The following is a 19,246-nucleotide window of genomic DNA, read 5'->3' on the forward strand; positions in this document are numbered from 1 at the left end:
AAATGGTATAGTCTCTAACTGGGTCGCTGTGACCAGTGGGGTACCGCAGGGGTCAGTATTGGGACCTGTTCTCTTCAACATATTCATTAATGATCTGGTAGAAGGTTTACACAGTAAAATATCGATATTTGCAGATGATACAAAACTATGTAAAGCAGTTAATACAAGAGAAGATAGTATTCTGCTACAGATGGATCTGGATAAGTTGGAAACTTGGGCTGAAAGGTGGCAGATGAGGTTTAACAATGATAAATGTAAGGTTATACACATGGGAAGAGGGAATCAATATCACCATTACACACTGAACGGGAAACCACTGGGTAAATCTGACAGGGAGAAGGACTTGGGGATCCTAGTTAATGATAAACTTACCTGGAGCAGCCAGTGCCAGGCAGCAGCTGCCAAGGCAAACAGGATCATGGGGTGCATTAAAAGAGGTCTGGATACACATGATGAGAGCATTATACTGCCTCTGTACAAATCCCTAGTTAGACCGCACATGGAGTACTGTGTCCAGTTTTGGGCACCGGTGCTCAGGAAGGATATAATGGAACTAGAGAGAGTACAAAGGAGGGCAACAAAATTAATAAAGGGGATGGGAGAACTACAATACCCAGATAGATTAGCGAAATTAGGATTATTTAGTCTAGAAAAAAGACGACTGAGGGGCGATCTAATAACCATGTATAAGTATATAAGGGGACAATACAAATATCTCGCTGAGGATCTGTTTATACCAAGGAAGGTGACGGGCACAAGGGGGCATTCTTTGCGTCTGGAGGAGAGAAGGTTTTTCCACCAACATAGAAGAGGATTCTTTACTGTTAGGGCAGTGAGAATCTGGAATTGCTTGCCTGAGGAGGTGGTGATGGCGAACTCAGTCGAGGGGTTCAAGAGAGGCCTGGATGTCTTCCTGGAGCAGAACAATATTGTATCATACAATTATTAGGTTCTGTAGAAGGACGTAGATCTGGGTATTTATTATGATGGAATATAGGCTGAACTGGATGGACAAATGTCTTTTTTCGGCCTTACTAACTATGTTACTATGTTACTATGATTACACACGGACCAGCAGTGTGACTTGCGAGAAATAGGCAGCGGTGTTAGAGAGAAAAGCCGGCAATTCAGTGCGGTGTACAGTAAAATCACACTGACAGCTTACAGTAGAATAGGTAGAATAAATGTGTACACATAGAATAGGTATATATATATATATCATTGAGACACATATATGTATATATATTGATATTTCATACAGCGCTGAGATGTTTTTAGCCAGCGGGGGGGGGGGGGGGGCAATAACCATGGACCCTCTCCAGGCTATTAATATCTGCCCTCAGTCACTGGCTTTACTACTCTGGCGGAGAAAATTGCGCAGGAGCCCACGCCAATTTTTTCCGCCATTTAACCCTTTAATTTAATAGCTAGAGCGCCCACATTTTGCACATACACACTACTAACATTAGTAGTGTGGAATATGCAAAAAAATGGGGATATGAGATGGTTTACTGTATGTAAACCATGTCTCATATCATGTCGGGTTTAGGAAGGAGATAGCAAAAGCCGGCAATTGAATTACCGGCTTTAAAGCTATCTCGTGCTGGATGAAATATTAATATACAGGTCCTTCTCAAAAAATTAGCATATAGTGTTAAATTTCATTATTTACCATAATGTAATGATTACAATTAAACTTTCATATATTATAGATTCATTATCCACCAACTGAAATTTGTCAGGTCTTTTATTGTTTTAATACTGATGATTTTGGCATACAACTCCTGATAACCCAAAAAACCTGTCTCAATAAATTAGCATATTTCACCCATCCAATCAAATAAAAGTGTTTTTTAATAACAAACAAAAAAACCAACAAATAATAATGTTCAGTTATGCACTCAATACTTGGTCGGGAATCCTTTGGCAGAAATGACTGCTTCAATGCGGCGTGGCATGGAGGCAATCAGCCTGTGACACTGCTGAGATGTTATGGAGGCCCAGGATGCTTCAATAGCGGCCTTAAGCTCATCCAGAGTGTTGGGTCTTGCATCTCTCAACTTTCTCTTCACAATATCCCACAGATTCTCTATGGGGTTCAGGTCAGGAGAGTTGGCAGGCCAATTGAGCACAGTAATACCATGGTCAGTAAACCATTTACCAGTGGTTTTGGCACTGTGAGCAGGTGCCAGGTCGTGCTGAAAAATGAAATCTTCATCTCCATAAAGCATTTCAGCCGATGGAAGCATGAAGTGCTCCAAAATCTCCTGATAGCTAGCTGCATTGACCCTGCCCTTGATGAAACACAGTGGACCAACACCAGCAGCTGACATGGCACCCCACACCATCACTGACTGTGGGTACTTGACACTGGACTTCAGGCATTTTGGCATTTCCTTCTCCCCAGTCTTCCTCCAGACTCTGGCACCTTGATTTCCGAATGACATGCAAAATTTGCTTTCATCAGAAAAAAGTACTTGGGACCACTTAGCAACAGTCCAGTGCTGCTTCTCTGTAGCCCAGGTCAGGCGCCTCTGCCGCTGTTTATGGTTCAAAAGTGGCTTTACCTGGGGAATGCGGCACCTGTAGCCCATTTCCTGCACACGCCTGTGCACGGTGGCTCTGGATGTTTCCACACCAGACTCAGTCCACTGCTTCCTCAGGTTCCCCAAGGTCTGGAATCGGTCCTTCTCCACAATCTTCCTCAGGGTCCGGTCTCCTCTTCTCGTTGGACAGCGTTTTCTGCCACATTGTTTCCTTCCAACAGACTTACCATTGAGGTGCCTTGATACAGCACTCTGGGAACAGCCTATTTGTTGAGAAATTTCTTTCTGGGTCTTACCCTCTTGCTTGAGGGTGTCAATGATGGCCTTCTTGACATCTGTCAAGTCGCTAGTCTTACCCATGATGGGGGTTTTGAGTAATGAACCAGGCAGGGAGTTTATAAAAGCCTCAGGTATCTTTTGCATGTGTTTAGAGTTAATTAGTTGATTCAGAAGATTAGGGTAATAGGTCGTTTAGAGAACCTTTTCTTGATATGCTAATTTATTGAGACAGGTTTTTTGGGTTATCAGGAGTTGTATGCCAAAATCATCAGTATTAAAACAATAAAAGACCTGACAAATTTCAGTTGGTGGATAATGAATCTATAATATATGAAAGTTTAATTGTAATCATTACATTATGGTAAATAATGAAATTTAACACTATATGCTAATTTTTTGAGAAGGACCTGTATATATATATGTCTTACTGATATACATATACGTATATGTATACGTATATCTATATCTATACGTATATAGATATATATATACATATATATATATATAGACAGTATATATGTTGTTACGATTTTTTGAGAACATGGATCCATTGTATGGCCGTATGTCGGTTTTGCAAGCCTGCGAGAAAATCTCAGTACGGGTGCCATACGGATTACATACGGAGGATGCCATGCGCAAAATACGCTGACACACCATGCCAACAGAGGAGATACGGACCACTATTTTGGGGACTTTTCTGAGTATTACGGCCGTAAATTACGGACCGTATTGTCTTACGCCGAGTGTGACGCTGGCCTAAGACTTCCATCCTGCTATATCGCGGGCTAAGGTCAAATGTGAGTCCAGAGGAGGGATTTCACCTGCGAGACTCGGCCATATCTCGCGTATGTGTGATCCTGGCCTTAGTGAAGGACACGGCAATTGAACTGTGAATGTGGTTTGTGTGGCCATTTTCTGTTGAGAACTAGGGATCATACTCTCCTATTCTTAAAATTGGTTAAATCAGAAGAGTTTGGGCTTGCTAATCAGACATTTATGAAATATTCTATTTAACAAAGTATTAAATATCCTATTCCTATCTTAATGTTTTATACTTTAATTATAAAAATGCTTAATTATATGTAACATAATTATGCAGTGTATTAAAGGGAATCTGTCAATAGGATTAACCCCTCTAAGCCATCTATATAGGCATATAGGCCACGGAAAGCTAAATAAAATGTTTCCTTGATATCTGCAATCTGATGTCTTACGGTACCGTTATACTAAACGATTTACCAACGATCACGACCAGCGATACGACCTGGCCGTGATCGTTGGTAAGTTGTTGTGTGGTCACTGGGGAGCTGTCACACAGACAGCTCTCTCCAGCGACCAACGATCCGGGGAAAGACTTCGGCATTGTTAAAACTGTCTTCAACGATGCCGAAGTCCCCGGGTAACCAGGGTAAACATCGGGTTACTAAGTGCAGGGCCGCGCTTAGTAACCCGATATTTACCCTGGTTACCATTGTAAAAGTAAAAAAAAAAGCACTATATACAGTGGGGCAAAAAAGTATTTAGTCAGTCAGCAATAGTGCAAGTTCCACCACTTAAAAAGATGAGAGGCGTCTGTAATTTACATCATAGGTAGACCTCAACTATGGGAGACAAACTGAGAAAAAAAAATCCAGAAAATCACATTGTCTGTTTTTTTAACATTTTATTTGCATATTATGGTGGAAAATAAGTATTTGGTCAGAAACAAACAATCAAGATTTCTGGCTCTCACAGACCTGTAACTTCTTCTTTAAGAGTCTCCTCTTTCCTCCACTCATTACTTGTAGTAATGGCACCTGTTTAAACTTGTTATCAGTATAAAAAGACACCTGTGCACACCCTCAAACAGTCTGACTCCAAACTCCACTATGGTGAAGACCAAAGAGCTGTCAAAGGACACCAGAAACAAAATTGTAGCCCTGCACCAGGCTGGGAAGACTGAATCTGCAATAGCCAACCAGCTTGGAGTGAAGAAATCAACAGTGGGAGCAATAATTAGAAAATGGAAGACATACAAGACCACTGATAATCTCCCTCGATCTGGGGATCCACGCAAAATCCCACCCCGTGGGGTCAGAATGATCACAAGAACGGTGAGCAAAAATCCCAGAACCACGCGGGGGGACCTAGTGAATGAACTGCAGAGAGCTGGGACCAATGTAACAAGGCCTACCATAAGTAACACACTACGCCACCATGGACTCAGATCCTGCAGTGCCAGACGTGTCCCACTGCTTAAGCCAGTACATGTCCGGGCCCGTCTGAAGTTTGCTAGAGAGCATTTGGATGATCCAGAGGAGTTTTGGGAGAATGTCCTATGGTCTGATGAAACCAAAATGGAACAGTTTGGTAGAAACACAACTTGTCGTGTTTGGAGGAAAAAGAATACTGAGTTGCATCCATCAAACACCATACCTACTGTAAAGCATGGTGGTGGAAACATCATGCTTTGGGGCTGTTTCTCTGCAATGGGGCCAGGACGACTGATCCGGATACATGAAAGAATGAATGGGGCCATGTATCGTGAGATTTTGAGTGCAAACCTCCTTCCATCAGCAAGGACATTGAAGATGAAACGTGGCTGGGTCTTCCAACATGACAATGATCCAAAGCACACCGCCAGGGCAACGAAGGAGTGGCTTCGTAAGAAGCATTTCAAGGTCCTGGAGTGGCCTAGCCAGTCTCCAGATCTCAACCCTATAGAAAACCTTTGGAGGGAGTTGAAAGTCCGTGTTGCCAAGCGAAAAGCCAAAAACATCACTGCTCTAGAGGAGATCTGCATGGAGGAATGGGCCAACATACCAACAACAGTGTGTGGCAACCTTGTGAAGACTTACAGAAAACGTTTGACCTCTGTCATTGCCAACAAAGGATATATTACAAAGTATTGAGATGAAATTTTGTTTCTGACCAAATACTTATTTTCCACCATAATATGCAAATAAAATGTTAAAAAACAGACAATGTGATTTTCTGGATTTTTTTTTCTCAGTTTGTCTCTCATAGTTGAGGTCTACCTATGATGTAAATTACAGATGCCTCTCATCTTTTTAAGTGGTGGAACTTGCACTATTGCTGACTGACTAAATACTTTTTTGCCCCACTGTACTTACATTCCGATGTCTGTCACGTCCCCCGCCGTCAGCTTCCCTGCACTGACTGTCAGCACGCCGGCCGTAAAGCAAAGCACAGCGGTGACGTCACCGCTGTGCTCTGCTTTACTGCCGGCGCTGACACAGTCAGTGCAGGGAAGCTGACGACGGGGGACATGACAGACATCGGAATGTAAGTATATAGTGCTTTTTTTTTTACTTTTACAATGGTAACCAGGGTAAATATCGGGTTACTAAGCGCGGCCCTGCACTTAGTAACCTGATGTTTACCCTGGTTACAAGTGAACACATTGCTGGATCGGCGTCACACACGCCGATCCAGCGATGACAGCAGGTGATCAGCGACCAAAAAAGGTACTGATCATTCCACACGACTAACGATCTCCCAGCAGGGGCCTGATCGTTGGTCGCTGTCACATAAGGAGATCGTTAGCGAGATCGTTGCTACGTCACAAAAAAGCGTGACGTTGCAACGATATCGTTAACGATATCATTATGTGTGAAGGTACCTTTAGTTCAAAGAAATCCATGTTTTTCTTAACCCCTTTACGACATCAGGTGTAATAGTACGCCGACGTCGCTCTCCCTCCCTTTTATGTGGGCTCCGGCGGTGAGCCCACATCTTTCCCAGGACATGTCAGATGTTTTGAATAGCTGACATGTGCCCGCAATAGCCACGGGTGGATTCGCGATCCACCCGCCGCTATTAACCCGTTAAATGCCACTGTCAAATGCTGACGGCAGCATTTAAATCACACTTCCGGCAATCGCTACGAAGATACGCACACCGGTGACCCCTGTCACGTGATCGCGGGTCATTGGTGTGTTGGCATGACAACCTAAGGTCTCTTGGAGACCTCTATGGTTGTCAGTGCCGGCTTGCTATGAGCGCCACCTAGTAGTTGGCGCTCATAGTAAGTGAGTAATTCTTCTATAGAGAGGCGATCTGATCATCGCCTCTATGTAGCAGAGCCAATCGGGTTGAGGCAGCTTCTAGTCTCCACAATTATGTTTTTTTGGTCACCGCGACATTGAATTAAAATGCAATAACTGGCATCTTCACCAAAATGGTATCATTAAAAAGTCAGCTCGGCGCACAAAAAATAAGCCCTCACCTGACCCTAGATAAAAAAAATGAAGAAGCTACAGGTATCAGAAAATGGCCTAATTTTTTTTTTAGCAAAATTTACAATTTTTTTCACCATTTAGGTAAAAAAGAACCGCAAAAAAACAAGCCCTCACATGGCTTGACGGAAAAATAAAAAAGTTATGGCTCTGTGAAGAAGGGTAGCAAAAAACGAAAACCAAAAATACCTTTGGTCATGAAAAGGTTAAAGCTGCGAGTACTTTGAGGAATACTCAAGAAATGTATAAACTAGCTTCTTTTGTATCCTTGCTTAAGTTTGAATTTAACACAGATACAGTATATTGGTTAACAAATTGCATCTCAAATTGTCAAAACTTGCAATATACAACAGTTGTTTTCACTGTCACTGTATTTTCAACAAACTTTGTATAAATTAACTTCAGACCATTACAAGAAACTGTAATGTATGAACCATTTGTCCCCTACCCGTCTCCTTAACTCTTCATCCACTCACAAAAAAACAGGTCAAATCTGCCTTTGTCAAAGCGTCTGAAAGTTCCCTAGATGCTGGATTATCTGTTTTTCCATTCACAGAGCATACTGAAGTCTATGGAGATGGGGGAGTGAGAAGAACTCAGCACAGTGAGAGACCAGACAGACATAGGCAAATTAACAAATATATTTTACTTCAGTGCTGGATTCACAGCCAGATAGCTCAGTAATGCTTTGGAAAGTCTTGCATACTGCTGCTCCTGCTTCTTGCTATATGCTACAGAGAATGAAGAGCAGGAATCCATTTGTTTCTGTATGCGTGTCTGGGACACATCATAGCAGCTAGCCTCTACCCATCAATTCAGAGAGCTTTGAGAACACCAATGACTGTGGTAAGTGGTGATTTTAAGTCAGATGCACAAGATGGCTCAGTCCAGAGCTTGTCAAGGAAAACCAACAGGAAGTAATGAAGAGGTTGCACTCAAGCTGTAGGGCTAATGATGTGATCATTTTGATATTTTTAACCCTCCGTCAGGCGCAGCTGATGTGACAGGCACAGCTTAATTAGTTTAGTTTTTCTCTCCTCTACAAATTATCAGAAAATCTCCCCCCTCCCAGTTATTTCCTGTCTTTACGTGTTCTTTGAAACGTCTTCTCACAGTGTTACAGCAAACCTTCAGGAGAGCAGATCTGACCTTTGAGGCTTCTCAGGCTCACTGCTTCTGAACTCGTCTCACATTTGGAGGTTAGTATTTTCTCTTTTTATTCATCACAATTGTTTAGCTAGTTTTATGAATGAATAATGCAAAGTTTGTAAAAATAAGTAGGATTTTCTTAGAAAAAAAGGGTGGCCTGTAAGGCAAATTGCACCCTAACACTCTCTCTTTCTTTTACATCAGATTCTCTGGCGAAATGCCCAGTATAAAATGCATGATTTATCTAACCCCCTTCATGTTGAACAGAATTCGCTGTTAAATAATGATGAGGGAGACCCCACACTGAGTGAAGATTTAGATTAAGATTTAGAGTGATATTTCACCTCAAGTTAAGGTAGAAGAATGTAAAAGTAATTCAGGAACATAGCAGGATGGACCTAATAAACTATCTAGACCTAATAAAAAGATTCTGACAAGCTTGTTTTGTGATTAGTGATGAATGAGTGTGCTCGTTACTCGAGATTTCTGAGCATGCTCGGGTGTTCCCTGAGTATTTTGGGTGTGCTCGTAGATTATGTTTGTGTCACCGCTGCTGGATGATTTGCGGCTGTTAGACAACCTTGAACACATGCAGAGATTGCCTGTTTGTTAGGGATCCCCACATGTATTCAGGCTATCTGGTCACAAAATTACAGCTGACAATCGGTTTTCTGATTGTGTTTGAAGCAATAATTTGAAAGCACGGAAGCTGTCATATGTTGGAAATGTCAGAAGAAAAGAAAACACAGTTGCCGCCAGATTTTCTAATATAAAAGGGAAAAAATAATACAGCATTATGTTTGGCTTCAAGAATGGGAAGGTTTTGGTTTCCTTCATCCCATGCGAGAAGAAAAACGAGATTCTAGTGTCTTCTTTTCCTGATGACGACACCATTGATCCTGACTTAGGAGAAGAAAAGTAACTAGAGATGATCACTAGAGTTGAGCGACCTTGACCTTTTTAGAGTCGAGCTGGGTTTCGCGAAACCCAACTATCTCAAAAGTCGGGTCGAGTGAAATCGGCCGATTATGACGTAAAGTCGGGATCGACCGAAACACGAAACCCAATGCAAGTCAATGGGGCAGCATAGTCGGCAGTGAGTGGGGGCCAGGAAAACACCTAGAGTGCCCATTTTAATGTCAAAACCATCCATTCTTCTTAATGAAGCTTGTCAAGCGTAATTTACCTTATAATAATTGGAAGGCATTTGAAATTGGGGGTCATTTGGCTAAATTTGTGGTGGGTAGGGCTGGTTCAAGTAATTAGTGGGCCCAGGAAATCTGGACCACGTCACGGCAGTGGAGCAGGGAGAGGTAAGTATTTCAACTTTGCAAGTGCTGTGAACCTGAGCAAGCAGGGGGGGCCCACTCGTTGGCATTGGCACTGGCACAGGGCCCCTCAAAGTACAGCGGTGTGTTTGCACGGCGGGGGCGCCTCCCACCGGCAGCAACACTTTTGCGTACCATGAGAGGCCCTGTGCCAGTGACGTCGCCAACTAGTATTCCTCCCCCCACCTGATGAAGGAACCTGCACTTTCATCTGCACCTTCCTGTTTGTCCCCGTGTAAGGTGGTATGGTATGCGGGAAGGGGGACCTGACTTTCAGCAGGGTCACAATCTTGCAGTGTAGCGTGCACGGGAAATGTTGCGTTATGGGTCAATGTACCAGCAGACTCATCTATCACTGGCTGGGCAATGGGCAGGATGAGGAGGAAACACAGATATAGGCCCAAAGAATAAAGTGGGCTAAATGCAGTTCAAAATTGGTAACACAGGACTAATCAGGGGGCATTGCAGTGGAGGACAACTGGAATGAGAGGCTGACACAGAGAGTAGGCCCAAATCAGTAAGTAGTCGAAATGCAGTTCAAAATTGGCAACAGTAGTAAACAGGCGGCACAGCTTTGTTCAGTGGAGGAGAACAGCAAGGAGTGGCAGACACCGATAGTAGGCCCCAACCCAACTAGTAAGCCAAATGCAGTCTAACATTAACAACTACTTAACGGAATTTCAGGACAGGAAACCAGGAGAACAGCAAGGAGCGGCAGACACCGATAGTAGGCCCCAAACCAACTAGTACGCCAAATGCAGTTGTTCCGTTTAACCACAATTTAATGAGAGCCTGAAGATAGAAGTTCAGGAAAGGCAACCTGGAGAACACCTTGGAGTGGAACACACCATCTCTCTACACCCCATACCCAATTTGTAGGTCTAATGCAGCGTAGTTTCCAACAACTACTAAACGAGAGCATGATGATCGAAGCATTGGCGAGGAAACCTGGGGAACACCTTGGAGTGGAACACACCATCTCTCTACACCCCATACCCAATTTGTAGGCCTAATGCAGCGTAGTTTCCAACAACTACTAAACGAGAGCATGATGATCGAAGCATTGGCGAGGAAACCTGGGGAACACCTTGGAGTGGAACACACCATCTCTCTACAGTGGGACACACCATCTCTCTACACCCCATACCCAATTTGTAGGCCTAATGCAGCGTAGTTTCCAACAACTACTAAACGAGAGCCGGAAGATCGAAGCTCAGGAAAGGCAACCTGGAGAACACCTTGGAGTGGAACACACCATCTCTCTACACCCCATACCCAATTTGTAGGCCCAATGCAGCGTAGTTTCCAACAACTACTAAACGAGAGCCGGAAGATCGAAGCAATGGAGAGGAAACCTGGGGAACACCTTGGAGTGTAACACACCATCTCTCTACACCCCATACCCAATTTGTAGGCCTAATGCAGCGTAGTTTCCAACAACTACTAAACGAGAGCCGGAAGATCGAAGCAATGGAGAGGAAACCTGGGGAACACCTTGGAGTGTAACACACCATCTCTCTACACCCTATACCCAATTTGTAGGCCTAATGCAGCGTAGTTTCCAACAACTACTAAACGAGAGCATGATGATCGAAGCATTGGCGAGGAAACCTGGGGAACACCTTGGAGTGGAACACACCATCTCTCTACACCCCATACCCAATTTGTAGGCCTAATGCAGCGTAGTTTCCAACAACTACTAAACGAGAGCATGATGATCGAAGCATTGGCGAGGAAACCTGGGGAACACCTTGGAGTGGAACACACCATCTCTCTACAGTGGGACACACCATCTCTCTACACCCCATACCCAATTTGTAGGCCTAATGCAGCGTAGTTTCCAACAACTACTAAACGAGAGCCGGAAGATCGAAGCTCAGGAAAGGCAACCTGGAGAACACCTTGGAGTGGAACACACCATCTCTCTACACCCCATACCCAATTTGTAGGCCCAATGCAGCGTAGTTTCCAACAACTACTAAACGAGAGCCGGAAGATCGAAGCAATGGAGAGGAAACCTGGGGAACACCTTGGAGTGTAACACACCATCTCTCTACACCCCATACCCAATTTGTAGGCCTAATGCAGCGTAGTTTCCAACAACTACTAAACGAGAGCCGGAAGATCGAAGCAATGGAGAGGAAACCTGGGGAACACCTTGGAGTGTAACACACCATCTCTCTACACCCTATACCCAATTTGTAGGCCTAATGCAGCGTAGTTTCCAACAACTACTAAACGAGAGCCGGAAGATCGAAGCAATGGAGAGGAAACCTGGGGAACACCTTGGAGTGTAACACACCATCTCTCTACACCCCATACCCAATTTGTAGGCCTAATGCAGCGTAGTTTCCAACAACTACTAAACGAGAGCATGATGATCGAAGCATTGGCGAGGAAACCTGGGGAACACCTTGGAGTGGAACACACCATCTCTCTACAGTGGAACACACCATCTCTCTACACCCCATACCCAATTTGTAGGCCTAATGCAGCGTAGTTTCCAACAACTACTAAACGAGAGCCGGAAGATCGAAGCTCAGGAAAGGCAACCTGAGGAACACCTTGGAGTGGAACACACCATCTCTCTACACCCCATACCCAATTTGTAGGCCTAATGCAGCGTAGTTTCCAACAACTACTAAACAAGAGCCGGAAGATCGAAGCAATGGAGAGGAAACCTGGGGAACACCTTGGAGTGGAACACACCATCTCTCTACACCCCATACCCAATTTGTAGGCCTAATGCAGCGTAGTTTCCAACAACTACTAAACGAGAGCATGATGATCGAAGCATTGGCGAGGAAACCTGGGGAACACCTTGGAGTGGAACACACCATCTCTCTACAGTGGATCACACCATCTCTCTACACCCCATACCCAATTTGTAGGCCTAATGCAGCGTAGTTTCCAACAACTACTAAACGAGAGCCGGAAGATCGAAGCTCAGGAAACGCAACCTGGGGAACACCTTGGAGTGGAACACACCATCTCTCTACACCCCATACCCAATTTGTAGGCCCAATGCAGCGTAGTTTCCAACAACTACTAAACGAGAGCCGGAAGATCGAAGCTCAGGAAAGGCAACCTGGGGAACACCTTGGAGTGTAACAAACCCTCTCTCTACACCACGGAAGGACTGATTCTTAGGAAGGAAGGCTGTCGGAAAGAAGCAGGGCGCGTCCGAGGGTGATTATATTCTTATTAGGTATATACTCACCCTCGGACGCGCCCTGCTTCTTTATTTGTAATGAATGTTTATTTGCAATGTGGTTTTGACTTACTCTATTTTTTTGGTAAATAATGATTTTATTATTTTCATTGTTTTGCATCTTCTTGGCAATAATATAAAGAAGACGCGACAGGACAACACTCGGTGGATGCCATATCTGTGTTTAAAATTGAAAAAACCTTTCAGTTAACTACTTGCAGGAGAAAGTTATTGTAGCTGGTGGCCATTTTTAGTACTGTACCAGATTTTTGTTGTATGTGTTTGTTTTTAATGTTAAAATGTCTGCATTTGATATCTCTCCAGTATTTTCTTTTTTATAAGCAAAATACTTATTTTTATATTTTCTGATGTTGGTTCCAGGGGTACACGGGCAGCAGTGGTGTGGTCAGTGGAGGCCTAGTGGAAGGAGTGACCGCAGACAGGCATCGAAGGCCTAAAATAATAACACATGGCTGTAGGCAATTTTAAATTGGTTCCAGGGGTACACGGGCAGCAGTGGTGTGGTCAGTGGAGGCCTAGTGGAAGGAGTGACCGCAAACAGGCATCGAAGGCCTAAAATAATAACACATGGCTGTAGGCAATTTTAAATTGGTTCCAGGGGTACACGGGCAGCAGTGGTGTGGTCAGTGGAGGCCTAGTGGAAGGAGTGACCGCAGACAGGCATCGAAGGCCTAAAATAATAACACATGGCTGTAGGCAATTTTAAATTGGTTCCAGGGGTACACGGGCAGCAGTCGTGTGGTCAGTGGAGGCGTAGTGGAAGGAGTCACCGCAGACAGGCATCGAAGGCCTAAAATAATAACACATGGCTGTAGGCAATTTTAAATTGGTTACGGGGGTACACGGGCAGCAGTGGTGTGGTCAGTGGAGGCCTAGTGGAAGGAGTGACCGCAGACAGGCATCGAAGGCCTAAAATAATAACACATGGCTGTAGGCAATTTTAAATTGGTTCCAGGGGTACACGGGCAGCAGTGGTGTGGTCAGTGGAGGCCTAGTGGAAGGAGTGACCGCAGACAGGCATCGAAGGCCTAAAATAATAACACATGGCTGTAGGCAATTTTAAATTGGTTCCAGGGGTACACGGGCAGCAGTGGTGTGGTCAGTGGAGGCCTAGTGGAAGGAGTCACCGCAGACAGGCATCGAAGGCCTAAAATAATAACATATGGCTGTAGGCAATTTTAAATTGGTTACAAGGGTACACGGGCAGCAGTGGTGTGGTCAGTGGAGGCCTAGTGGAAGGAGTGACCGCAGACAGGCATCGAAGGCCTAAAATAATAACACATGGCTGTAGGCAATTTTAAATTGGTTACAGGGGTACACGGGCAGCAGTGGTGTGGTCAGTGGAGGCCTAGTGGAAGGAGTGACCACAGACAGGCATCGAAGGCCTAACATAACAAAAATGTCAATACAATGGTATTGTCAGTGGCAGGCATTGAAGGATGTCAGCGCATAGACTAAACATTGGTGGAGCTGTGAGATAATTTTGCAAGTGGTAGAGCACTGTTTGAGCTGGGGTGGGGGGAAACTGTCTTGTGGCCGGCGGTACAGGCCCAGGGCACCTCATATTACAACGGTGTGTCTGACGTTGGGTGCGCACCACCACCGCCAGAGACACTTTATTGTACTAGGAGGGACCCAGTGGCAGTGCCGTCGACCAAAAGCGGGCTCACCCACCTCTTCAGACAAACTGCACTCTCACGGGTGCTGTCGCCAAGTGTCGATACCACGGCCCCGTGTGGGGAGTTTGGCCATTTAGTGAGGTGTAAACATGTCGTATGCTGGACAATCAGGTGCAGAAAATTACGAGATTGGAAAAGGCATTCAGAATAGTCCACAGGCTAGACCTTTTCATAGGAAAGCTAGGTGTCAGCCGGGCAAGGTGGGGCAAAAGATTTCGAAATCCAGTTGTGGTTCATTTTAATGAAGGTTAGATCATCTACATTTTGGGTAGCCAGACGAGTCCTTTTTTCTGTTAGTATTGAACCTGCAGCACTGAATACTCTTTCTGATAGGACACTAGCTGCCGGGCAAGCAAGCTCCTGCAATGCATATTCTGCCAATTCTGGCCAGGTGTCTAATTTTGATGCCCAGTAATCAAATGGGAATGACGGTTGAGGGAGAACATCGATAAGGGATGAAAAATAGTTTGTAACCATACTGGACAAATGTTGTCTCCTGTCACTTTGAATTGATGCTGCAGTACCTGTCCTGTCTGCGGTCATAGCAAAATCACTCCACAACCTGGTCAGAAAACCCCTCTGGCCAACGCCACTTCTGATTTCTGCCCCTCTAACTCCTCTGGTCTGCTGGCCCCTGCAGCTCGTGTGAGAACGATCACGGGCGCTGTGTGCAGGGAATGCCAGAAGCAAACGGTCAACAAGAGTTGATTGTTTGGTTGCTAATATTAGTTCCAAGTTCTCATGTGGCATTATATTTTGCAATTTGCCTTTATAGCGAGGATCAAGGAGGCAGGCCAACCAGTAATCGTCATCATTCATCATTTTAGTTATGTGTGTGTCCCTTTTGAGGATACGTAAGGCATAATCCGCCATGTGGGCCAAAGTTCCAGTTCTCAAATCTGCGGTTGTGCTTGGTTGAGGGGCAGTTTCAGGCAAATCCACGTCACTTGTGTCCCTCAAAAAACCAGAACCCGGCCTTGCCGCGCCACCAATTTCCAGTGGCCCCGGAAAAGCTTCCTCATTAAAAATATAATCATCCCCATCATCCTCCTCGTCCTCCTCCTCCTCTTCGCCCGCTACCTCGTCCTGTACACTGCCCTGGCCAGACAATGGCTGACTGTCATCAAGGCTTTCCTCTTCCTCAGCTGCAGACGCCTGATCCTTTATGTGCGTCAAACTTTGCATCAGCAGACGCATTAGGGGGATGCTCATGCTTATTATGGCGTTGTCTGCACTAACCAGCCGTGTGCATTCCTCAAAACACTGAAGGACTTGACACATGTCTTGAATCTTCGACCACTGCACACCTGACAACTCCATGTCTGCCATCCTACTGCCTGCCCGTGTATGTGTATCCTCCCACAAAAACATAACAGCCCGCCTCTGTTCACACAGTCTCTGAAGCATGTGCAGTGTTGAGTTCCACCTTGTTGCAACGTCTATGATTAGGCGATGCTGGGGAAGGTTCAAAGAACGCTGATAGGTCTGCATACGGCTGGAGTGTCCGGGCGAACGGCGGATATGTGAGCAAAGTCCACGCACTTTGAGGAGCAGGTCGGATAACCCCGGATAACTTTTCAGGAAGCACTGCACCACCAGGTTTAAGGTGTGAGCCAGGCAAGGAATGTGTTTCAGTTGGGAAAGGGAGATGGCAGCCATGAAATTCCTTCCGTTATCACTCACTACCTTGGAAACAGGAACACATGGGCTACTTGCACAGTGAACAAGTCTGTATGATCATGTTCACACACCACCAAGAAACCTGAAGACACAAAAGAGAATAGTAAAACCAAAAACACTCAGTTTGAAAAAATGTTGCAGTAATCCGCAAGTGCTAGTAAAAGATGTAAAAAACAGGGTATTTGGTTGATACGTTTTTTGCAAAAAATGTATACTAAGCTGCTCTACCAATCTACCGGTCTGTGGACGAGCTCTCGCTTCTGCAGGAGGACGAAGAGGAGGAGGAGGGGGTGCGAACGGCTACAGCCAATTGTTTCCTAGACCGTGGGCTAGGCAGAACTGTCCCAAACTTGCTGTCCCCTGTGGACCCTGCATCCACCACATTTACCCAGTGTGCCGTGATGGACACGTAACGTCCCTGACCATGCCTACTGGTCCATGCATCTGTTGTCAGGTGCACCTTTGTGCTCACAGATTGCCTGAGTGCATGGACGATGCGCTCTTTAACATGCTGGTGGAGGGCTGGGATGGCTTTTCTGGAAAAAAAGTGTCGACTGGGTAGCTCGTAGCGTGGTACAGCGTAGTCCATCAGGGCTTTGAAAGCTTCGCTTTCAACTAACCGGTAGGGCATCATCTCTAACGAGATTAGTCTAGCTATGTGTGCGTTCAAACCCTGTGTACGCGGATGCGAGGCTAAGTACTTCCTTTTTCTAACCATAGTCTCATGTAGGGTGAGCTGGACTGGAGAGCTGGAGATCGTGGAACTAGCGGGGGTGCCGGTGGACATGGCAGACTGAGAGACGGTGGGAGATGGTATTGTTGCCACCGGTGCCCTAGAAGCAGTGTTTCCTACTACGAAACTGGTGATTCCCTGACCCTGACTGCTTTGGCCTGGCAAAGAAACCTGCACAGATACTGCAGGTGGTGCAGAAAATGGTGGCCCTACACTGCCGGAAGGGATGTTGCGTTGCTGACTAGCTTCATTGGCCGAGGGTGCTACAACCTTAAGGGACGTTTGCTAGTTAGTCCAGGCTTGCAAATGCATGGTGGTTAAATGTCTATGCATGCAACTTGTATTGAGACTTTTCAGATTCTGTCCTCTGCTTAAGGTAGTTGAACATTTTTGACAGATGACTTTGCGCTGATCAATTGGATGTTGTTTAAAAAAATGCCAGACTGCACTCTTTCTAGCATCGGATACCTTTTCAGGCATTGCAGACTGAGCTTTAACCGGATGGCCACGCTGTCCTCCAACAGGTTTTGGCTTTGCCACGCGTTTTGGGCAAGATACGGGCCCGGCAGATGGAACCTGTTGCGATGTTGATGCCTGCTGCGGCCCCTCCTCCTCCGCTTCAGAACTGCTGCCGCCTGCACCCTGTTCCCCCAATGGCTGCCAATCGGGGTCAAGAACTGGGTCATCTATTACCTCTTCTTGTAGCTCGTGTGCAACTTCGTCTGTGTCACCGTGTCGGTCGGTGGTATAGCGTTCGTGATGGGGCAACATAGTCTCATCAGGGTCTGATTCTTGATCAGCACCCTGCGAGGGCAATGTTGTGGTCTGAGTCAAAGGACCAGCATAGTAGTCTGGCTGTGGCTGTGCATCAGTGCACTCCATGTCAGATTCAACTTGTAATGGGCATGGACTGTTAACTGCTTCACTTTCTAAGCCAGGGACGGTATGTGTAAAGAGCTCCATGGAGTAACCCGTTGTGTCGCCTGCTGCATTCTTCTCTGTTGTTGTTTTTGCTGAAGAGGACAAGGAAGCGACTTGTCCCTGACCGTGAACATCCACTAACGACGCGCTGCTTTGACATTTACCAGTTTCACGAGAGGAGGCAAAAGAGCTAGAGGCTGAGTCAGCAAGATAAGCCAAAACTTGCTCTTGCTGCTCCGGCTTTAAAAGCGGTTTTCCTACTCCCAGAAAAGGGAGCGTTCGAGGCCTTGTGTAGCCAGACGACGAACCTGGCTCCACAGCTCCAGACTTAGGTGCAATATTTTTTTTCCCACGACCAGCTGATGCTCCACCACTACCACTACCCTCATTACCAGCTGACAATGAACGCCCCCGGCCACGACCTCTTCCACCATACTTCCTCATTGTTTTAAAAACGTAAACAAACTAACGGTATTTGTTGCTGTCACACAAATTACACGGTGAGCTATAACTTCAGTATGATTTAGCTACCCCTTTACAGGTGAGTGAGACCACAACGAAAATCAGGCACAATGTTACACACTCTGTTGTTGGTGGCAACAAATGAGAGAGATGCCACACACGCAGGACTGTCACTGAAGCACAAATGTAAATATTAATCTCCCAAGACTGGCACACAAGCAGAAAGGGCAATAGTAATCTCCCACTGATTTTTTTTTTTTTTTTTTTTCAGGGAGACTTTAGGAAAAAAAAAATAGAATAAAATGATTTTTTCAGGAAGAATTTAGAAACCAAATAAAATAAAATGATTTTTTCAGGGAGAATTTAGAAAACAAATAAAACAAAAAAAGGCTTTCTATGGCCCACTGAGTGAGAGATGACGCACACAGGAGTCAGGAGTGGCACACAAGCCCAGAGGCCAATATTTATCTCCCACTGATTGATGTAGTGATTTTTTCAGGTAGATTTTGGAACCCAAATCAAGCTAAAAAATAATAGGCTTTCTATGGCTCACAATTGGAGAGAGAGAGAGAGATGGCACACCCAGGAGTCAAGACTGGCACACAAGCAGAAAGGGCAATATTAATCTCCCACTGATTTGTTTTTGTTTTTTTTTTTTTTCAGGGAGACTTTAGGAAAAAAAAAAATAGAATAAAATGATTTTTTCAGGAAGAATTTAGAAACCAAAGAAAATAAAATGATTTTTTCAGGGAGAATTTAGAAAACAAATAAAACAAAAAAAGGCTTTCTATGGCCCACTGAGTGAGAGATGACGCACACAGGAGTCAGGAGTGGCACACAAGCCCAGAGGCCAATATTTATCTCCCACTGATTGATGTAGTGATTTTTTCAGGTAGATTTTGGAACCCAAATCAAGCTAAAAAAAATAATAGGCTTTCTATGGCCCACAATTGGAGAGAGAGAGATAGATGGCACACCCAGGAGTCAAGACTGGCACAC

General features: G+C 45.1%; 1 protein-coding gene and 1 long non-coding RNA gene across 4 annotated transcripts in view; one reads left to right on the top strand and one right to left on the bottom strand.

Annotated features, from left to right (window-relative positions):
• Positions 1-19,246, bottom strand: part of LOC138642361 (poly(rC)-binding protein 3-like) — a 1,684,203-nt gene that overhangs the window by 583,144 nt on the left and 1,081,813 nt on the right. The window lies entirely within an intron of this gene.
• The window catches only part of LOC138642363 (uncharacterized), a 312,883-nt gene continuing 301,849 nt past the window's right edge, over positions 8,213-19,246 (top strand). Inside the window, exon 1 of the long non-coding RNA XR_011314033.1 lies at positions 8,213-8,262. This is a non-coding gene — a long non-coding RNA (uncharacterized lncRNA). The remainder of the gene's footprint in view (positions 8,263-19,246) is intronic.

The sequence above is a fragment of the Ranitomeya imitator genome, chromosome 6 (genome assembly GCF_032444005.1).
Source record: "Ranitomeya imitator isolate aRanImi1 chromosome 6, aRanImi1.pri, whole genome shotgun sequence".
NCBI classification, from domain to species: Eukaryota; Metazoa; Chordata; class Amphibia; order Anura; family Dendrobatidae; genus Ranitomeya; species Ranitomeya imitator.